We start from the raw sequence: 20,254 nt of genomic DNA, 5'->3' as shown, positions 1-20,254 counted from the left end.
TCCTCCATAAAACCTTTACGGAAGCTACCTCCTTATTTCGTAGATTGCGGATTTGTCGGTCTAGGATGGCAACTGGAATTTCCTCGTATGACAAGTCCTCTGTAATCTGTACATCATCCGTGGGCACCACTCGGGTAGGATCGCCAATGCACTTCCGTAGCATAGATACATGAAAAACCGGATGGACAGACTCCAATTCTGAGGGCAACTCTAACTCATAAGCTAGTTGGCCCACTCTCCGAATGATCCTATAAGGCCCAATATACCGTGGGCTAAGCTTTCCTTTCTTGCCAAACCTCATCACGCCCTTCATAGGTGATACCTTTAAGAATACCCAGTCATTAATCCTGAACTCTAAGTCTCGTCGCCGCACGTCAAAATATGACTTCTGACGACTCTGAGCTGTCAACAGTCGCTCCCGGATAACCTTTACTTTCTCTATGGCCTGCTGAACCAGGTCTGGCCCATGTAACCCAGATTCTCCAACATCAAACCACCCTATAGGAGATCTGCACTTACGCCCATACAAAGCCTCGTACGGAGCCATCTGGATACTGGAGTGGTAACTGTTATTATATGCAAACTCGATAAGAGGTAGATGTTCATCCCAACTTCTTTTAAAATCCAACACACATACTCGTAACATATCCTCGAGCGTCTGAATTGTGCGCTCGGCTTGTCCATCAGTCTGTGGATGAAAAGCTGTGCTGAGATTCACCTGGAGTCCCTAGACCTCTCTGAAATGACCTCCAAAAATGTGCTGTAAACTGAGCCCCACGGTCAGATATAATAGAAACTGGTACTCCGTGTAGCCGCACTATCTCCTTAATATATAACTTTGCATAATCTTCTGCTGTATATGTAGATCTGACCGGTAGGAAGTGAGCTGATTTCGTGAGCCTATCGACTATCACCCATATGGAATCGAACTTACGATTAGAACGAGGTAAACCCATGATAAAGTCCATGTTTATCGCCTCCCATTTCCATGTCGGGATCTCTATAGTCTGCATTAGCCCTCCGGGCTTCTGGTGTTCTACCTTCACTTGCTGGCAACTAGTACATTGGGCGACAAACTCAGCAATGTTCTTCTTCATATCATTCCACCAGTACATATCCTTAATGTCATGATACATCTTCGTCGATCCAGGGTGGATGGAATACCATGAATAATGTGCCTCTGACATAATCCTGTCTCGTAGCCCTGCTACATCTGGAACACACAAACGACCCTTGTATCTGAGAACCCCATCTCCCTTGAGCTCTAACAATGGCTTCTTCTGCTGCGGAACTCGCTCTCTCAACTCGACCAACTCTGGGTCCTCGTACTGCCTTTCCTTGACTTCAGCTATGAGGGATGATTTTGCAGTGTTTTGGATTACAACTCCACCATCCTCAGAATCTACTAACCGAACCCCCAACGAAGCCAATTGATGAATATCTCTAGCTAATTGTCTTTTCTCGGGCTCTACATGTGCTAAGCTACCCATAGATCAGCGACTTAAGGCATCTACTACAATAATAGCTTTCCCTGGATGGTAGAGAATGTTAACATCGTAATCTTTCAATAACTCAAGCCATCGCCTCTGTCGCAAATTCAACTCTTTCTGCTTGAAAATATATTGTAGGCTTTTATGATCAGTAAATATATCAACATGAACACCATATAAATAATGCCGCCATATCTTAAGTGCATGGACAACCGCAGCTAACTCGAGGTCGTGGGTCGGATAATTCCTCTCGTGCTTCCTCAACTGCCTTGAAGCATATGCAATTACCTTCCCATGTTGCATCAGGACACATCCTAACCCGACACCTGATGCATCACAATACACGGCATAACCCTCTAGACCCTCTGGAAGTGTTAGAACTGGAGCTGAGGTCAACTTGTTCTTAAGCTCTTGGAAACTCCGCTCACAAGCCTCTGTCCATTGAAACTTAGTTTCTTTCTGTGTCAACTTCGTCAATGGTGCCGAAAGGGAAGAAAAACCCTCTACGAACCTCCGATAGTATCCTGCTAAGCCTTGAAAGCTACGAACCTCTGTCGGAGTGGTAGGTCTAGGCCAAGATTTCACGGCCTCAATCTTCTGAGTGTCCACCTTTATCCCTTCATCTGATACAATATGCCCCAAGAATGCTACAGACTTCAACCAGAACTCACATTTAGAAAACTTAGCATACAACTTACGATCACGGAGGGTTTGGAGTACCGCTCGCAGGTGGTCCGCATGCTCATCCTCTGAACGGGAATAAACCAGAATATCATCAATAAATACTATCACGAACAGATCTAAAAATGGCCGGAATAGGCTATTCATCAAGTCCATAAATACAGCGGGTGCATTAGTCAACCCGAAGGACATGACAAGGAACTCGAAGTGGCCATATCGGGTCCTGAAGGCTGTCTTCGGAATATCTTTTTCCCGAACTCTGACCTGGTGGTACCCCGACCTCAAATCAATCTTGGAAAAGCATCTAGCTCCCTGCAACTGATCAAACAAGTCATCGATCCTTGGAAGTGGATACTTATTCTTAATAGTTACCTTGTTCAACTGCCTATAATCGATACACATCCTCAGCGAGCCGTCTTTCTTCCGCACAAATAGTACCGGTGCACCCCAAGGTGAGGTACTGGGCCTAATGTAACCTTTCTCCAGCAAATCTTTTAACTGCTCCTTCAACTCCTTCAATTCGGCAGGTGCCATTCTATACGGAGGGACGGATATTGGTTGAGTTCCTGGAAGCAAATCGATGCTAAAATCAATCTCTCGCTCTGGAAGAATACCTGGAAGCTCATCTGGAAACACATCTGCATACTCTTTGACTATGGGAATAGACTGAAGTGTAGGTATCTCAGCATCTGCATCTCTAACTCGCACAATATGATAAATGCACCCTTTTGCGATCATTTTCCTCGCCTTCAGATAGGAAATAAACCTACCTCTGGGTGTTGGTCTATTACCTACCCATTCAAGGACTGGCTCACCCGGAAAATGAAATTTGGCTACCTTTGCTCGGCAATCAACTGTGGCATAGCAAGCTGCCAACCAGTCCATGCCCATGATAGCATCAAAGTCCATCATCTCTAGCTCAACTAGGTCAGCTGAGGTCTGACGACTACAAATTGTCACCGTACAACCTCGGTAAACCCGTCTAGCAATAATCGATTCTCCGACCGGTGTAGATACCGCAAAAGGATCACTTAGTATTTCAGGCACTATACCAAACTTCCTCGCGACAAATGGGGTAATATACGATAAAGTAGATCCTGGGTCTATCAAAGCATAAGCATCGTGAGAGCAAATGGTTAATATACCTGTCACAACGTCTGGTGAAGACTCCTGGTCCTGTCGACCCGCTAAAGCATAGATACGGTTCTGATTACCACTTGAACTGGAACCTCTACCTCTGCCTCGACCTCTACCAACCGAAGACTGAGACTCACGCCTTGAAGGATGCACGGACATAGACGATCCTGTTGCTGAACTCGCTGGTTGTGCCATTCCCCCAGAATCTCTATTTGGGCAATCTCGCATCATATGCCCCGGACGCCCACATGTATAACAAGCATCAGAACCTGCTCGGCATTGACCCAAGTGTCCTCTACCACAGATGTCACACCGCGGAGGAAATGACCATGTCTGCGCAGAACCTCGTTGTCGCTGCAAACCCGACGCTCGTGAGCTCTCACCTGGTCCTGACTGAGTATAGCGGTCATACCCGTAACCCTGTAACTGAGGTGGCGGAGGCCTAGGTGGCCGTCCGAAGTACTGGGTCCTATAACTACCCTGAGATTGCTCCTGAGACCTGGGAAATCTCATCCTCTTACGTTGCCCTTGCTCAGCCCTCTCTGTACCCTGCTGCCGACGCCTACCCCTTTCTATATTCTGGGCGAATGCCTGAATCCGGGAGATATCCATACTATCCTGCAATGCAGCGGTGGCACATGCCTCGGTTAACTCTGGGGCTAACCCTGCTATAAACCTGTGAATCCTGTCCCGCATAGTAGAAACTATGGATGGTGCATATCTGGCCAATGAGTCAAAACGGAGACTATACTCTCGAACACTCATATTACCCTGCTTGAGGGCTAGAAACTGATCGACTCGAGCCTGTCGGATCTCCCGCGGTAAGTACTGGTCAAGAAAAGCATCTGAAAAATTCTCCCAAATAGCTGGAGGTGTATCACGTCCCCTGGACCTCTCCCATCCCTCATACCAAAGGATGGCTATATCTCGGAGTCGAAAAGCTGCTAGCTCAACTGCCTCTTTCTCCGTGGCATGCATAACACGAAAGATCCTGTGAAGTTGATCTATGAAATCCTGCGGGTCCTCCCTCTGATCTGTCCCCGTGAACTCTGGGGGACTCAAAGCAATAAACTCTCGGACCCTTGAACTCCCAGACCCCTCAGAAGTTCCTGCACTAGCTGATGCCCTAGCATGTTGCTGGGTAGCTACCAACTGTGTCAACAAATGCACCGCACTCCTTAAGTCCTGATCTGATGGAAGTGGAGGGGGAACTGGATGTGCGGTTTCCCTAGGAATCTCCGTAGTTGGTGGAGGAGCCGGTAATGGCTGAGTAGGGGTCTCCCCTTGAGCCTCAGACTGGGCCCCATCTACTGGGGGTACCCTGTTGGTCCCCTCACCTACTACTGTATCTCTCCTCTGGCTAGCCGTAGTCTTCCTAGTCACCGTCATCTGTGCATGCAAACACCAACACATAAGTTTAATTCAAATTTCCTATAACTCAGTTCTATAGCACGATTTAGATTTCAAAGAAGTGTAACCAACTCCTAAATGCCCTGTAGTTCCTTGCTTATATAATGTGGTGCACAACACATCTATAAACAAGACCCTACTAGACACGGCTTGTAGACTCCCTAGGACAGAACTGCTCTGATACCAAGTTTGTCACGCCCCGAACCTAGGAGCGAGACAAGCACCCCGTGCCTCACCTAACCTGGCGTACCAAATTGCGACTAAGGGACTCTGAACACATAATGTCATACTTTGGCCATGGGGCCACCTTGCAAGACAATTTGCGAAGCAAAATATAAAACTGAATGGAAACTAGCACTAACTAAATATCAATATAAAGCTAGGCCGACAAGGCCGTCATAGCTACTACAGCTGACAAACCACCAATTTATACAAACCCAACATAATGCACTAACCAACAGGATATGCCTACAAGCCTCTACTGATAGATGTACTGTGATCGGAACAAGGCCCCGACCTACCCATAACATATATACAGATATACATAAGATGTACACAAAACTCTAGTCCTGGCAACTCCGAAAGACGTGGAGCTTACCGATCAGGCGGAACTCGGAAAACACCTACTGAGGAGGTCTACCCGTCTGTCTGTCTGAACCTGCACGCATGAAATGCAGCGCCCCCAAAAAGGGACGTCAGTACGAAATAATGTACCGAGTATGTAAGGCAATAAAATAACTGAAATCTGAAACTGAACTGATAATATGATAACTGAAATTAACTGGGAGTCAAAGATGATCTGGAGATATACTTACCTGCTGATACTGACTCAACTCCTTCAATATAGTAAGTAAAATAATTGTACGGCCTTATAAGGCTCGGTATATATAACTGCTCTGCCATAGTAGGCTCGCTTATAGGCGCTCGGCCATACTAGGCTATGTATCTCGACCATGCTGGGCTCGCTCATAGGCGCTCGGCCACAGTAGGCTCGGTATATAACTTTCCATCTGATCAGAAGTTGCCCAATAGGGGCCTGCCCATCGATTATAGCTCGATGGTAATGAAAATACTGTAATACTGTATATATAGGCTTGCTGCTCTCTTGACTAAAAGAAGACAATACTATATTGAATATAGAATCTCGATAAGGAATAATATTGTAACTTATGAGACTAGAATAGTGTGAATAAATTCATGAATATGAACTTCTCTTTTGTCTCATTACTAACACATGTAGCTACGAGATCATGCCAAAATGAAGGAAGGCTTAGCCTTAACAAACCTTATCACAATCTTTTCAATCACCAAGTTGAACTCACCTCTTCGCACCTTAATCTACAAGAATGATAATAATACTATCGTTAAGTTACGAAAGGTACAACTATCGCACAACGAACGACAAACCTATTTTGTATTAAAACGGGCAGCATCTCCCCTATAATATGCCCTTCCTCCAACTTCAAGATAACACCAACAATACAAGGACAGAACAATAACAACATATATACATCATTTTCCAGCCCTATATACACCATCAAATACTACAAAACAGCCTAACACACCCCAATCTCTTCGTACACAAAACGACCACCGTAGTAGTGTCAAACGACCCGAAAATGTTATGACGAACGACCAGCCAACCACCCTAAATTTATATGGTGTTTATAAACCCCCTTCCTCCTCCAAAACTCCACAAAATAGTAATAAAACACGCAGCCCAACAGCAACACAAAACAGTCCACAAAACAGTCCGCTACAAGTGAATAACTCGAACTCACGGCTTCCGATCACCATCCCGTGAGTTCTTACAAGTATAGAACGACTTACCATGAATTTACAGAAGAAAAAATGGATGAAAGAGAGCAGTAAACTCACCTTATTTGTTGGATAACTCAGCTCCTATCTTGGTTCTTCAAACTCTAAGTTTTACCTCCAATTGGAACTTGAAAGGGAGAGAAAATCAATTAGGGTTTGTGGGAAATTTTTGGGAGGATTCTTTGCAGAGCTTATGTCTGGTTATTATGCTCTATTTTAAGTCTAATATATGAAGAAAATAGGCCCTTAAAAGGCCTCTTTGGACGACCCGAAATGGCCCATTTTTGGGCTTTCATTTAAGCAAGTAGGTGACACACCTACTTGTCACCTAGCAGCTTGCGCAGTATCGCAAAAATGCACATATCTCTCTACTCCGATGTCGTATTGACAAATGGTTTAATGCGTTGGAAAATAGACTCATAGATCTTTAATTTGATGGGTGGAACACACCATAACTCTAAGTATATTGGGAGAAAATTGCAGTTACATTTGACCCAAAGTTTCAGTAAAACTTATGAATGTAACTTGTGATGACTTTCATCGACTTTTGTTCCACAACTCGCTTGACTTAAAAACATAACACACGGATGTAATACGACTAATATAAATCATAACATAATCTCTTTATCATGTTAATCACCCTAGTCTCACCCCAAAGGTATATGTTATAACATTCCCAACTTGTCGACTTTCGATGAAACATTGTTTTATTTAATTGCTTTAGCTTCTGAACTGTCCAACCCTCTTTGTACTTGTTGTTCATGATCTTCAATATTTGTAACCTCAGAGGTAACATGATTAACTTACTTTATATAGTTTTAAATGTTATCTCATTTTTTTGTCCTACATTAGTTTGCTTACGACGCATTTTTACATACGAAAATATAGGGTGTAACAGAGAGTCTGGGGAACAAACTCTTTCCAGAACATTTCCGAAAATTGAGTCCAAGCATCGGCTGGTCTACCTTCTTCATAGATTTGCCACCACCGATGCGCTATGCCTGACACTTGAAATGTAGTAAAGGTAACTCCGCTCACGTCCATAATACCAATGGTGCGGAGAATACGGTGACAATTTTCTAGAATTTCTTGGGAATCTTCTGTGGCTGTGCCACTGAAAGTTGGTGGATCATATTTCTTAAACCTTTCTAGTCTCTTTTGTTCTTCTTCTGATGCCTCTGGCCTGACCTCAGGTCAAACCGGAATAATAGGTTGTACCGGTACTACACTCGGAACCTGACCAACGGGAACCTATTGCTATGGAGTTGTGGTAGGAGTCTGAGCTACTCCCCCAATCTGCGGAATGTTTGGTGCAACATAGATCAATCCCGCATGAGTTAATGTACCAACATACTCAGGAACTGCGCTAAAGTCTCTTGAAGTTCGAGGCTAACAATAGGTGCTTTTAGTACCTGTCCCCCAACTGGAGCTACTAGTGGCTCCTCAACTGTTGTTCTGATAGGTGCTCTAGTCGCAGCACGTGCCCTTCCTCGACCTCTACCTCTGCCTCTATCTCGGCCCCGGCCTCTTGCAGCCCTAGCAGTATGAGCGGATGCCTGCTCAGCTAACCTGGTAACACGTGTCCTCACCATCTGTGAGAGAATAGAGATACAAAGGATCAAATTACAAATTCCGCACGACAGGAATGAAAGAAATGGAAATTTCGTAGCAGTTCTGTAGCCTCTCGAGGATAAGTACAGACGTCTCCGTACCGATCCGCAAGACTCTACTGGACTCGTTCGTGACTCGTAGAACCTTTGAACCTAGAGCTCTGATACCAATTTATCACGACCCAAAATCCCACCACAGGCGTCGTGATGGCACCTAGTCTCTAAGACTAGGTAAGCCGATTTCTTTTACATTTTGAAGCCATTTTTTTTTGAATTAAAATCTAACAACAGAAATAATTACAATACACAACCTCCCAAGACTGGTAGTACTGAGTCACGAACTCTAACTGAATACATGGAATGATCACGAGGACCGAATATACAATACTGTTTGATTACAAATTAACAGTACAATGAAATGAAAAGACTCCAAGGGACTGCGACGGCCAAGAAGCTCTACCTTGAATCCTTATGATCGCACTTTAACTTTGCTCAAGTCCGATATCTTCAATACCTGGCTCTGCACAAAAATGTGCAAAAGTGTAGTATGAGTACGCCACGGTCGGTACCCAGTAAGTATCAAGACTAACCTCAATGGATTAGAGACGAGGTACAGTCAAGACACTCACTAGTCTAATAACCTATGCAATATAATATACAAAATAATAGGAAACATATAACAATAGGACAACATGGAACAACCAGTGATATCCACAACAGACAACAAGAATACAATTAATATCACTCAACAATTAATAAATACAAGTACACCCAATTAAATCAAGTCCTTCAAATAAATGTCTTTCACATATAATTCTTTCAGATAACTCTCTTTCAAATTTAATTTTCTCAAATAATTATCTTTCAAATATAATTCTTTCATATAATACTTTCTATGTAAAAATCCTTCCAAATAAATATTTTAAATATAATTCGTTCAATTAAAAAGTCACCATGTGACACCTCATTTCATAATCATAAAAATACGGGTCTTAGCCCATTTTCATATTTTTCGTAAACGCGGGTCTCAGCCCATTTTCATATTTTTCGTAAATGCGGGTCTCAGCCCATAATTAAATCGTCATATTTTCCCGGCACCTCGTGCCCTCATTTCATATCACAACTACACGGACAATTCACGTGCCAATTATCATTATCATTTCATCATAGCACCTCATGCCCACATTTCATATCACAACTGCACGGACAATTCGCGTGCCAAATATTCTCATTATTTACTCACGACAACTCGTGCCCACATTTTATTTTTTTAAAATCCGCCTGACAATAGCCACATGCTCTCAATTTCAACATAAATCAGATTGTTATCAATTTACCAACAACAAGACAAGTTGCACAAGGTATAGAAATAAACACAAGAAAATCACAACATCACATGAAAATTATCAACACCACAACCCCACATCATCACATATCGTCCCTGACAATAGCATCCATTATCGCTCCTATTGCCACCCTTATCACTCCTATAGCCACCCTTATCGCTTCGCCCAGACAATATCAATAGCCACCCTTATCGCTCCTATAGCCACCCTTATCGCTCCGCCCAGACAATATTCCAACAAACACAACAACAGTGAAATGCCACCCTTATACCCACATAATATCAACGGTGAAATGCCACCCTTATCTCCCCAAAATAATAACTCACACAACACAACAATTTACATGGGAAATTAACACGACAATATAATAAAATTAATTCATATTACAATTTGCTCAATGGCCACAACCAAATTTCAAAGATATAACAAAATCAATTAATTTCACAACAAATAGCCCAAGGCTCCACACATTGTATATAGCACCCAAAAGCAATCAATTGAGATAGAAATTACTCAGCATAAAGTAAAACCTTCATTAATGCAAATTTAGATAATTATATTAACACTTATTCTTAAGCTCGCTTAAATTAATTATTTGCATAAGAAGATTCATATTGGAATTAATTTCCAAGAAATATTAAACCAACAATACTCACAAAATTTCATAAATATTTCAAGTAACAATCACATCAAATTATCATATAAAAACAAATTCAACAATAAGGATTTAAGCATGGCAAACAGGTGATTTAATAATTTTCCACAATTTCCCAATTTACTATGCAATAATGCCTAAGATTTTATTTCAATAAATTTTGCACGTATAAGCTTGGGTACGTACTCGTCACCTCGCGTACACGGCTTTTCACATTTCACAAATGGCACATAAGACTCAATACCTAAGAGGTAATTCCCCCACTGGAGGTTAAGCTAGACACTTACCTTTTTGAAGTTAGGCCGATATTCCAAAATAGCCTTCTTACTTGAATTGGCCCCCGGACAGCTCAAATGTATCCAAATTAATTGTATAACTTCATTAAAATTCATCAAAAATGATTCCGGATAATAATACGTCGACTTAAAATTTTATTCCAAAAAGTCAACAAAAGTCAACGCGGCGCCCGCCTCTCGAAACTCGACATAATTTTATGAAATCCGAACACCCATTCCGATACGAGTTCAACCATATCAATTTTATCGAATTCCAATAACAACTCCACCTCCAAATCTTAAATTTTTGTTTTTAGAAGATTTTGTAATAATCTTGATTTCTTCCATTTAAATTTGAATTAAATGATGAATATAATCTTAGATTCATGAAATATAATCACTTTAGGATATAGAACACTTACCACAGTCGAAGTCGTGAAGAAATCCACAAAATCGCCCAAAAATCGAGCTCCAAAAATCCCAATCGAAAATGAAGAAATGACAGATTTTCAATCCTTAAGTTTCTGCCTAGGTTCGCATTTGCGGACAAAAACTTAGCATTTGCGAATGAACAGTACCTCACATGAACAATGCTTTCGCAATTGCCATAAATTATTCGCAATTGTGAATGAACAGTGTTTTCACAATTGCCATAAATGGTTCGTAATTGCGAATGAACAGTGTTTTCGCAATTGCCATAAATGGTTCGCAATTGCGAATGAACAGTGTTTCACCAGAAACCAGGAAACTTAAACTTCTCCAAAATGATTCGAAACCACCCTGAAACTCATCCGGAACCTCCCAAACATAAACCATATATGAATTTCAATCATAAAATATGCTACGGACCTGCCCGCGCACTCAAAACACTGAAAGGAGGTCGTCTTGACCCGATATTGACCATGGTCAAACTCCCAAGTTTCTTAACTTTACTAGTCTTTCAACCAATGATCCAAAAATACACCTTAGCCCCTCGGGACCCATCAAATCATACCAACAAGTCCTAAAACGTCATACGAACTTAGTCAAAACTTCAAATTACATCAAACAATGCTAGAACCACGAATCATACCCCAATTCAAGCTTAATGACACTAAGAAATTCCAACTTCTACATTTAATGCCGAAACCTATCAAATCACGTCCGATTGACCTCACATTTTGCACACAAGTCATAAATGACATAACGGACGTATACGAATTTTTAGAACTGGATTCTGACCCCGATATCAAAACGTGAACTCCCCGGTCAAACTTTCCAAAAATTCTATTTTCGCCATTTCAAGCCAAATTCCACTACGGACTGCTAAATAATTTTTCGGACACGCTCCTATGTCCAAAATCACCATACAGAGCTATTGGAACCATGAGAATTTGAATCCGAGATCGTTTACTCAAAAGTCAACTCTCCCGTCAACTCTTTCCATTTATGCTTCTAAATAAGGATTGTTCTTTTAATCTAATTCTGAATCTTCAATAAATCAAACTCGACCACACCCGTGGGTCAAAATACATATTGCGAAGCTGCTCGAGACCTTAAGTCACTGAACGGGGCGTTAATTCTTAAAACGACAAGTCGGGTCGTTACACTAGGCAAGCCAACGCGAGAACCTCCACTTAACTTCCATTTTAAATTTTTTTAAAATCAAGATTTTCATTAAATAAATAGAATAAAATGTAGCACCCAAAGAAACCTGTGATTTTCTTTACCATATTTCCAAATATAAGTAAATCATAAAGTGAAGTGATAATAATAACATGAAATAAAATAATGAACATCCACTCAAAACTTCCAAAACCCAGTGTCACAAGAGCATGAGCATCTGCTAGAACAATACAACACTACCACAACATCTGTCTGGAATATAAAATAGAGAAGATATAATAACTGAATAAGATGGAGACTCCATGTGCTGCGAATCGTAGCGTAGAGTGCAGCTCAGCATAAAGTCCCTTCAACAGTTGCGCCAATTGACCACCTAATGTACATGCCGCAGTACCTACACATTCAGTGCAGAAGTGTAGTGTGAGTACGTAAATCAACGCGTACCCAATAAGTATCTAACCTAACCCCGAAGTGGTAGTGACGAGGGACCGACATTGACACTTACTAGTGGTCCAATATATCAAATATAATAAGGTAGACAAGTATGAAACATGGTAAGTAAACTAATATAGCCAGTCTGATACTCTACGTGAGTCTAGTCTCTAGCTAAATGGAAATTAAAGCACTTAAATAGGCAAGAATAACTCAAATAGTACAATTAAAGCATGGTGTGAGTCTAAGTCTACCCGGACATAATAAGGAATTCTAGCATACGCACGAACACTCATCACCTCATACGTGCGTAGCTCCCATAACATGTAGCACATAATAAATATAACACCTACATGGTAAATTCCCCCTAAAAAGGTTAGACAAGAGACTTACCTCGCTCTGAAATCCGATAACCGGCTCCAATACCTCTCTAACTCCTCAAACCGATGCCAAACGATCCAAAACTAATCAAACAATGTGCAAACCAATCAAAATATACTCCAATACTCATACTTTAACTATTTATAACAATTCCCAACTCCGCTCGAAAAGTCAAATATTACCGAAAATGATAAATACCCTTAACTTATACAGTATATATCCAGAAAATTATCTAATTTCATCCCCGAATTGACCCTCAAATCAAGGATTTACTATTTCTCAACTTTGGGGCTCAAAATCCTAATTTTTACAATCCAAAGACGGATAAAAATAATAATCAACGAAAATAATCATGGAAAAACATCAAAGTAAAGATCATATATTTACCCCTTTGTTGACACGAGGGCAAATCCGCAAAAATCACCTCAAACGGAGCTCTAGAACTCAAGATATGCTCAAAACACTAAAATTCTCGGTTTAAAACACTGTCCAAATGATTTTTGTTCATCGCCTTCGCGAAGAGAAATTTTTTGCGTTGAACGGTTAGCCTAGAAATCCTTCTTCGTGTTCACAGAACCTCTCTCGCATTCGCGAAGAACAATAGTTTGCACCGGAAACCATCAATCTTTCCCGATACGGAAATAGGCATAACTCCCTATACGACCTCGGAATTCGACGATTCTTGTTGCTATGGTTTCGTAATTACGATACGGATCTAATGGTTTAATATAATCACAAACAAAAGGTCTTTTACTCAATATAGTACCCTTTATGCCCAAAGAAATGATACCGAAACATAAAATAAGAGCGCGACACAACCCAAATACATCAGAAACACACTCGAGACCCCCGGGAGCCTGCCCAATCACACAAACCAGTCCCAAAATATAAAACGAACCTACTCGAGGCCTCAAATCATAACAAACAATATCAAAACCATGAATCATACATCATCAAGCCTAATGAACTAATGAACTTTTAAACTTCTAAAACTTATGCCGAACCATAACAAATCCGCCCGTAATGACCTCAAATTTTGCATGCAAGTCCCAAATGACACAACGGACCTATACCAACTCCCGAATCCATAATACGGATCCGATATAAACAAAATCAACTCTCGGTCAAACCTATCAACCTTCTAAACTTTAAATCTTCCAATTTGTGCCAAAAAGTATCAAATCAACCCAAGGACTTACAAATCCAAATTCGGACATACGCCTAAGTCAAAAATCATCATCCGGACCTATCAGATCTGTCAAAACTCCGATCCGAGGTTGTTTACCCAAAATTCAAGCCTTGGTCAACTCTTCTAACTTAAAGCTTCCGAATTGAGAATTATTCTTCCAAACAAACTTTGATCTTCCCTAAAATCTAATCCGACTACACGTGTAATTCATAATACATGAAGTGAAGCTACTCAAGGTCTCAAACCAACAAACAACATGTTAGAGCTCAAAATGACTGGTCAGGTCGTTACACGAACGACCCGATCTCACAAGAATAATACTTCCGAGGGAAACGACCCAATCCTATAAAAATAGTATTACATAATACTGTCGAGGAGAATAGATCGATCCCATAAGAATATTGAAACTTTCAATGGGTCACTAGCCCAACTCGCAAAGATACGTGCGAGTTTAACTAGTAACGCAATGACCGATCAAGTAAGTACAACATGAGAATACGTATATGTCACGATACTTAGTCCCTAAGACTAGGTAAGCCTAACACATACTGAGTTATTAACAGATCTAAACCATTTAACCATTATACATGAACCAGTATATGCCATATATAGCCAACAACGATCAATAGTTATACATGAAAGAATAACATTATAATGCTAGCAATGGAAAGTAGAAACAACAAATAGCAACAAGGAGTAACAAGTAAAAATGCCGCAAGTAATCATAACACAGTTAAAGTACCAGTGAAACCAATTAAGGAGAGCAAATGACAACCAAATAATCAACTGCTCTATCACAAGGTTTACACAAGAATCATCCCGAGGTACCACACCTCATACTCACAAATCACGAGTCCCAAATCACGAATCATAATCACATGGCATATTGTGCTCACATTATCATTCACAACCGCACGAACACCTTTTTACTTTTTTTTAAAACCCAAGTCAGTAGGTTGTTTTCGAGAAATACGCAAAAGCAAGTAGTGGACCGTCTGCTATCAGGACAGCCAGCCCAGGAAGAAATGAAGTAACTCTTTTTTTTGGGGGGGGGGGGGAGGGGTAGAGAAGTCAAAGAATGAACCAAATTGTCGATCGACAATTGAGAAATACTATCTCTGGGGCCCTCACTTTAGGTCTATCTTTCACCGTTGACAGACATGGTTCAATGTTCCAGCTACGCTTCCTCTTCTAGAAGAGTGACAGCCTAGTCTGATCCCCCCCTTCCGAAAGTGCCACAGCTCCTTCTATCACAACCCTTGAAAACTGGGTATTCGAAGCATAAATCTCATTCTATGCTCTATGCCTTCTTCCTTATACTTTGACTATTAATTCATGTGCACAAACCTCCCTCACAAAGTAAAGAGGGAAAGTCATATTTGCAAACAAAGGCCTTCTTCTTATACTATGGCATCTTGTCCAAAGCGAGCGGTCATGTAAACTCTTTGTCTATTCGGCTCTTTCCTTTAATAAGAATAATCTAAATGTGACACTTTCACGATGAAATACCGGGAATATTTGATACTAGAGTCCCCCAGGAAATTAAGCCAATGATCGACTGTCCCTGCCCATTCTAACGGGGCATTCTATTCCTTCAAGTCCCACAACTCTAAATGTGCCTATTCCTTTGACGCCTTTCCATCGAAACAGGGAAAAATGGCTTATTCCACATCAACCTAAGCCCGCTTATTCCAACTAAGGGATCCATTGGCAAAAAGAGGGCCTTCCTTCTTCTTGCTTGAAGCTCTGTCAGAGAAGCATTCTATTCCGAAAAGGCTTAGGGCTAGGCTAAACCTCCCTCAAAGCCATGAAGTCCTAGAGCTCTTATTCCAAGAACTAGTGATAATCCCTTAACTACAGATTCAATAGCACCAGTTATGAACCCCAAAACAACAAGAAAGAGAGCACCGTCCACTCAGACTGTCATACCGGCAACGAGAGTTCACCCACTTTCACGAGTTTCATAAGTTCAAGAGATGCCACTATAGAAGTGTCTAGCCGTTCACCGAAGGAAGGGATTATTTATCAAAGTCTCTGAAAGGCGCACTTAACCTCATTTGATGATGGGGTTGGGGCAATTGACCGATCCTTAGCTAAATCTAGCTCTGATGGTGTGTCTGCGGGTCCCTTCCTCTCAATGTCTGAAAGAACACTCTAAAGGCAAGTCGGGATAATTCTAATATACTCTCGTGTTGCACGGACAACTCACGTGCCAATATCATTAATACCTCACATTTGCATGGACAACTCACGTGCCACTAGTAATAATACCTCATATCGGTATGGACAACTTACATTCCAATAGTATTAATATTTTATATCCGCACGAAGAACTCACGTGCCACCAGTCCAATTCGCAGATAGAAAGAAGGTATACAAAAATACACGTACATGATCAATAAACATCAAGATTCATATTCCTGGACTGATGTAGGTGACATGTTATAGTGTATGCTTGTGCAAGTGTACTATCACAACTCAGGTCAATAGGTAAAATAAGAGACACCGAGTAGCACATTGGAAATAACACAACAAAACCCGTAATATGCATGACACATGCAAGAAAGTCACATCACTACACAAATATCATCAATAACAATGCCCCCAGACCATCACAAATCATCCCTGGCATAATCCACATTATCTCTCCGCATGCGCAACAATAAAGTAGATGCCCACCTAATCTCGCCACACGCACATCAATAATTATCTCACCTTGGCTCGCCACATGCGCATGTCATGACCCAAATATCAACATGTCATGATGGAGCCTATTACAGTACTAGGCAAGACGACAATCACAAAATAACTACGTATTTTAATTTAAAAGCATGATGTACTGAGTTTAACAGTAAAAATCTCATAAATAATTGAAAGGAATAACTACAACTCAAATACAAAATCCCCAAAGATCTGGGTGTCACCAAGTACATGAGCTACTAAATGAAAACATAGTCAAAAACTTCTAATAAAAGTGTCTGAAAAGATAGAAAAATCCTAAATAAACTAAAATGAAGGAGAGTTGAGGTTTGCGGATGCCAAAGCAGCTACCTCAAAAGTCTCCAAGCATGTAATGCTCCAAGTCTAGAAACCACCGGGTCCAGATGTACCTGGATCTGCACACGACGTGTAGAGTATAGTATGAGTACAACCAACCCAATGTACTTAATAAGTAACTGGACTAACCTTAGGCTGAAAGCACTGACGAGCTCAGATAGGTATAGTCCAAATCCAGATAATAACAGTACATATATGACAGAAAAATGATAGTAATAACTCAGAGAAATCTCGTAATCAGTTGTACACAGTGCAAAAATGTAGACATGCTTTCAAGTTCAACAGTTTAGGCTCAATATTGATAAAATATGTCAAGTATAGCTAGCATGAGGAATATTACATCTCTATGTCTACATGTCAAATATGCATGTCATCTGTAATACAACACAATGATAAACTCATACGCATCTTGCTCTCAGAGTATTCAACCTCACTCAGCATGCTCAATCGCTCAGCACTCTCAATCACTCAGCACTCACACTCGCTTAGAACTCGCACTCGACACTCGCCCTCCGCACTTAACGCTACCTACGCTCACTGCTAGAATGTCAGACTTTGTAGGGGCGGATCCTGCCCAAGCGCTAATACAAGCCAACATGGCATGCTGCGGCGTGCAATCCGATCCCATAAATCAATAAAGCCGGATGTGGCGTGCAGCCCAATCTCAGAAATATCACTCACAATCAGGCCCTCGGCCTCACTCAGTCATCAATCTATTCAGTCTCTCGGGCTCACAAATCTCATACCAATCAGCTCAAAAAAATGATACATGATTTAACAATAAATGATAACAGAGACTGATATATGATATGCAAATGATGAAATGTGACTTAGTACATAGTTGCATTTTAAGCAAATAACTCAATAGCAGAAACGACCTCAATGGGTCCCAACTGTACCAACATATAGCCTAAACGTGATTTCTAACATGGATCACAACTCAATTTTTCTAACACATAGAGATTACATGAATAACAACAAGATTGGATAACTACACAGTACCACAGAATCAACTGAGTCACAATTACCACGGTGCACACCCACACGCCCGTCACCTAGCATGTGCGTCACCTCACACCAACTACATAAAACGTCATTAAGGGATTCATACCCTTAGTACCAAGTTTATAAGTGTTACTTACCTCAAAACACGTAAATCCCTACTCCAACTAGCCCTTGCCTAGCGAATCGGCCTTCAAACGACTCGAATCTAGCCACAAGCAACTTAATACAATCAATACAAGTTATAGGAATCGATTCCATACTATGAAACTAAGTTCTTTAACCAAAGTCAAAATGTCAACCAGAGCCCACATCTCAAAACCCGACAAAATTTATAAAATTCGAATACCCATTCAATAATGAGTCCAACCATACAAAAATTACTCAACTCCGATCTCAAATCGACCTTCAAATCCCCAAATTATAGTCTATGAAGTTTCACAAATATTTTCCAATTTTTCCAACCCAAAACACTAATTAAATGGTAAAATAATGATAAATTCATGTATAATAACCAAATCCGAGTAAGAATCACTTACCCCAATCAACTCCTTGAAAATCCCTTCAAGAATCGCCCAAAACCGAGGTCTCTACCTCAAAATATGAAAAGTGTGTCCAAACCCTCGATTTTGAGATTTAATATCTGCTGCCCAGTCATGAATGGGATGACCAAATAACTCCAAGCTTAGTGAACGCGAAGCCTCCATCGCGAACGTGTAAGCCTAAGGCATGAAGTCCCCCAACCTGCCTCTCTTCTTTGCGAATGCGGATCCACGCTCGCGATCGCGATGAACAGCCTCACCAAGCCTTCGCTATGCAGCCGCCTCTATGCGAACGTGAAAGGAAAAACCCTCCTGCCATATATTTTCACTACGTGAATGCGACCCCTGTGTCGCGAACGCGAATAAGCCCACACCAGATATCATATCCGCTGCACAAACATGAATAAAGTTGGTCGAAACTCATCCAAAATACCCTTGGGGCCATCCGGACCCCATATTAACATACCAACACATCCTAAAACATCATACAAACTTAGTCAAACCTTCAAATCACATTAAACAACATCGAAAATACAAACCGTACCCCAATTCAAGCCTAATGAACTATTGAACTTTCAACTTCTAAAACCAATGCCGGTACACACCAAATCAACTCCGATTGACCTCAAATTTTTCACACACATCACAAATGACACAACAGACCTATTCCAACTTCTGGAACCAAAATCCGAGCTCGGTAACCACAAAGTCAACTCTCGGTCAAACTTCTCAACTCTCCAAACTTCAACTTTTCCAACTTTCACCAATTCAAGCCAAAATCACATACGGACCTCGAAATCAATATACGATCACACTCCTAAGTCCAAATTCACCATACGAAGCTATCAGAACCATCAAAACTCTATTTCAGAGTCATTGATACATAAGTCAACATCTGGCCAACTCCTTCAACTTAGGCTTCCAACCTTGGGACTAAGTGTCCCAATTCATTCCAAAATATCTCCGGAACCAAACCAACTACCCGGCAAGTCACATAACAACAAATGAACATAAAATAAGCAATAAATGAGGGAACATGGCTGCAATACTTAAAACGACCAGCCGGGTCATTACATTCTCCCCCTCTTAAACAAATGTTCGTCCTCGAACAGGTCTAGAATCATACTTGGAGTCTCAAATAGGTGTGGATAGCTGCTCCACATCTCGCACTCTATCTCCCAAGTAGCCTCCTCGACTGGCTGACCTCTCCACTGCACCTTCACTGAAGCTGTATTCTTTGACCTCAACTTTCGAACCCTCCGATCCAAAATGTCCACCGGCTCTACATCATAAGTCAAATCCCTATCTAACTGAACCGTTCTGAAGTCCAAAAAATGAGATGGATCACCGAAGTACTTCTGGAGCATGGAAACATGAAACACTGTATGAACACTCGATAGACTAAGTGGCAATGCAAGCTTGTAAGCCACCTCTCTAATCCTCTCAAGCACCTCAAAAGGGCCAATATAGCGAGGGCTGAACTTTCCCTTCTTCCCCAACCTCATAACACTCTTCATGGGCGAAACTATAAGAAATACCTTCTCCCCCACCATGTAGGCTACATCACAAACATTCGGATCGGTTTAATTCTTCTGTCTAGACTATGCCATGCGAAGCCGATCAT

General features: G+C 41.2%; 1 long non-coding RNA gene across 1 annotated transcript; it reads right to left on the bottom strand.

Moving 5' to 3' along the window:
- Positions 1-5,240: 5,240 nt before the first annotated feature.
- LOC142169135 (uncharacterized) lies at positions 5,241-6,721 on the bottom strand. The gene is made up of 3 exons (XR_012698876.1): positions 6,597-6,721; positions 6,004-6,056; positions 5,241-5,376 (listed from the first exon to the last, which is right to left on the bottom strand). It is a non-coding gene; the product is annotated as an uncharacterized LOC142169135 (long non-coding RNA).
- Between the last annotated feature and the right edge of the window lie 13,533 nt (positions 6,722-20,254).

Source organism: Nicotiana tabacum, chromosome 14 (assembly GCF_000715075.1).
Source record: "Nicotiana tabacum cultivar K326 chromosome 14, ASM71507v2, whole genome shotgun sequence".
Lineage (NCBI taxonomy): Eukaryota > Viridiplantae > Streptophyta > Magnoliopsida > Solanales > Solanaceae > Nicotiana > Nicotiana tabacum.
This window is presented reverse-complemented; position numbering and strand designations above follow the sequence as displayed.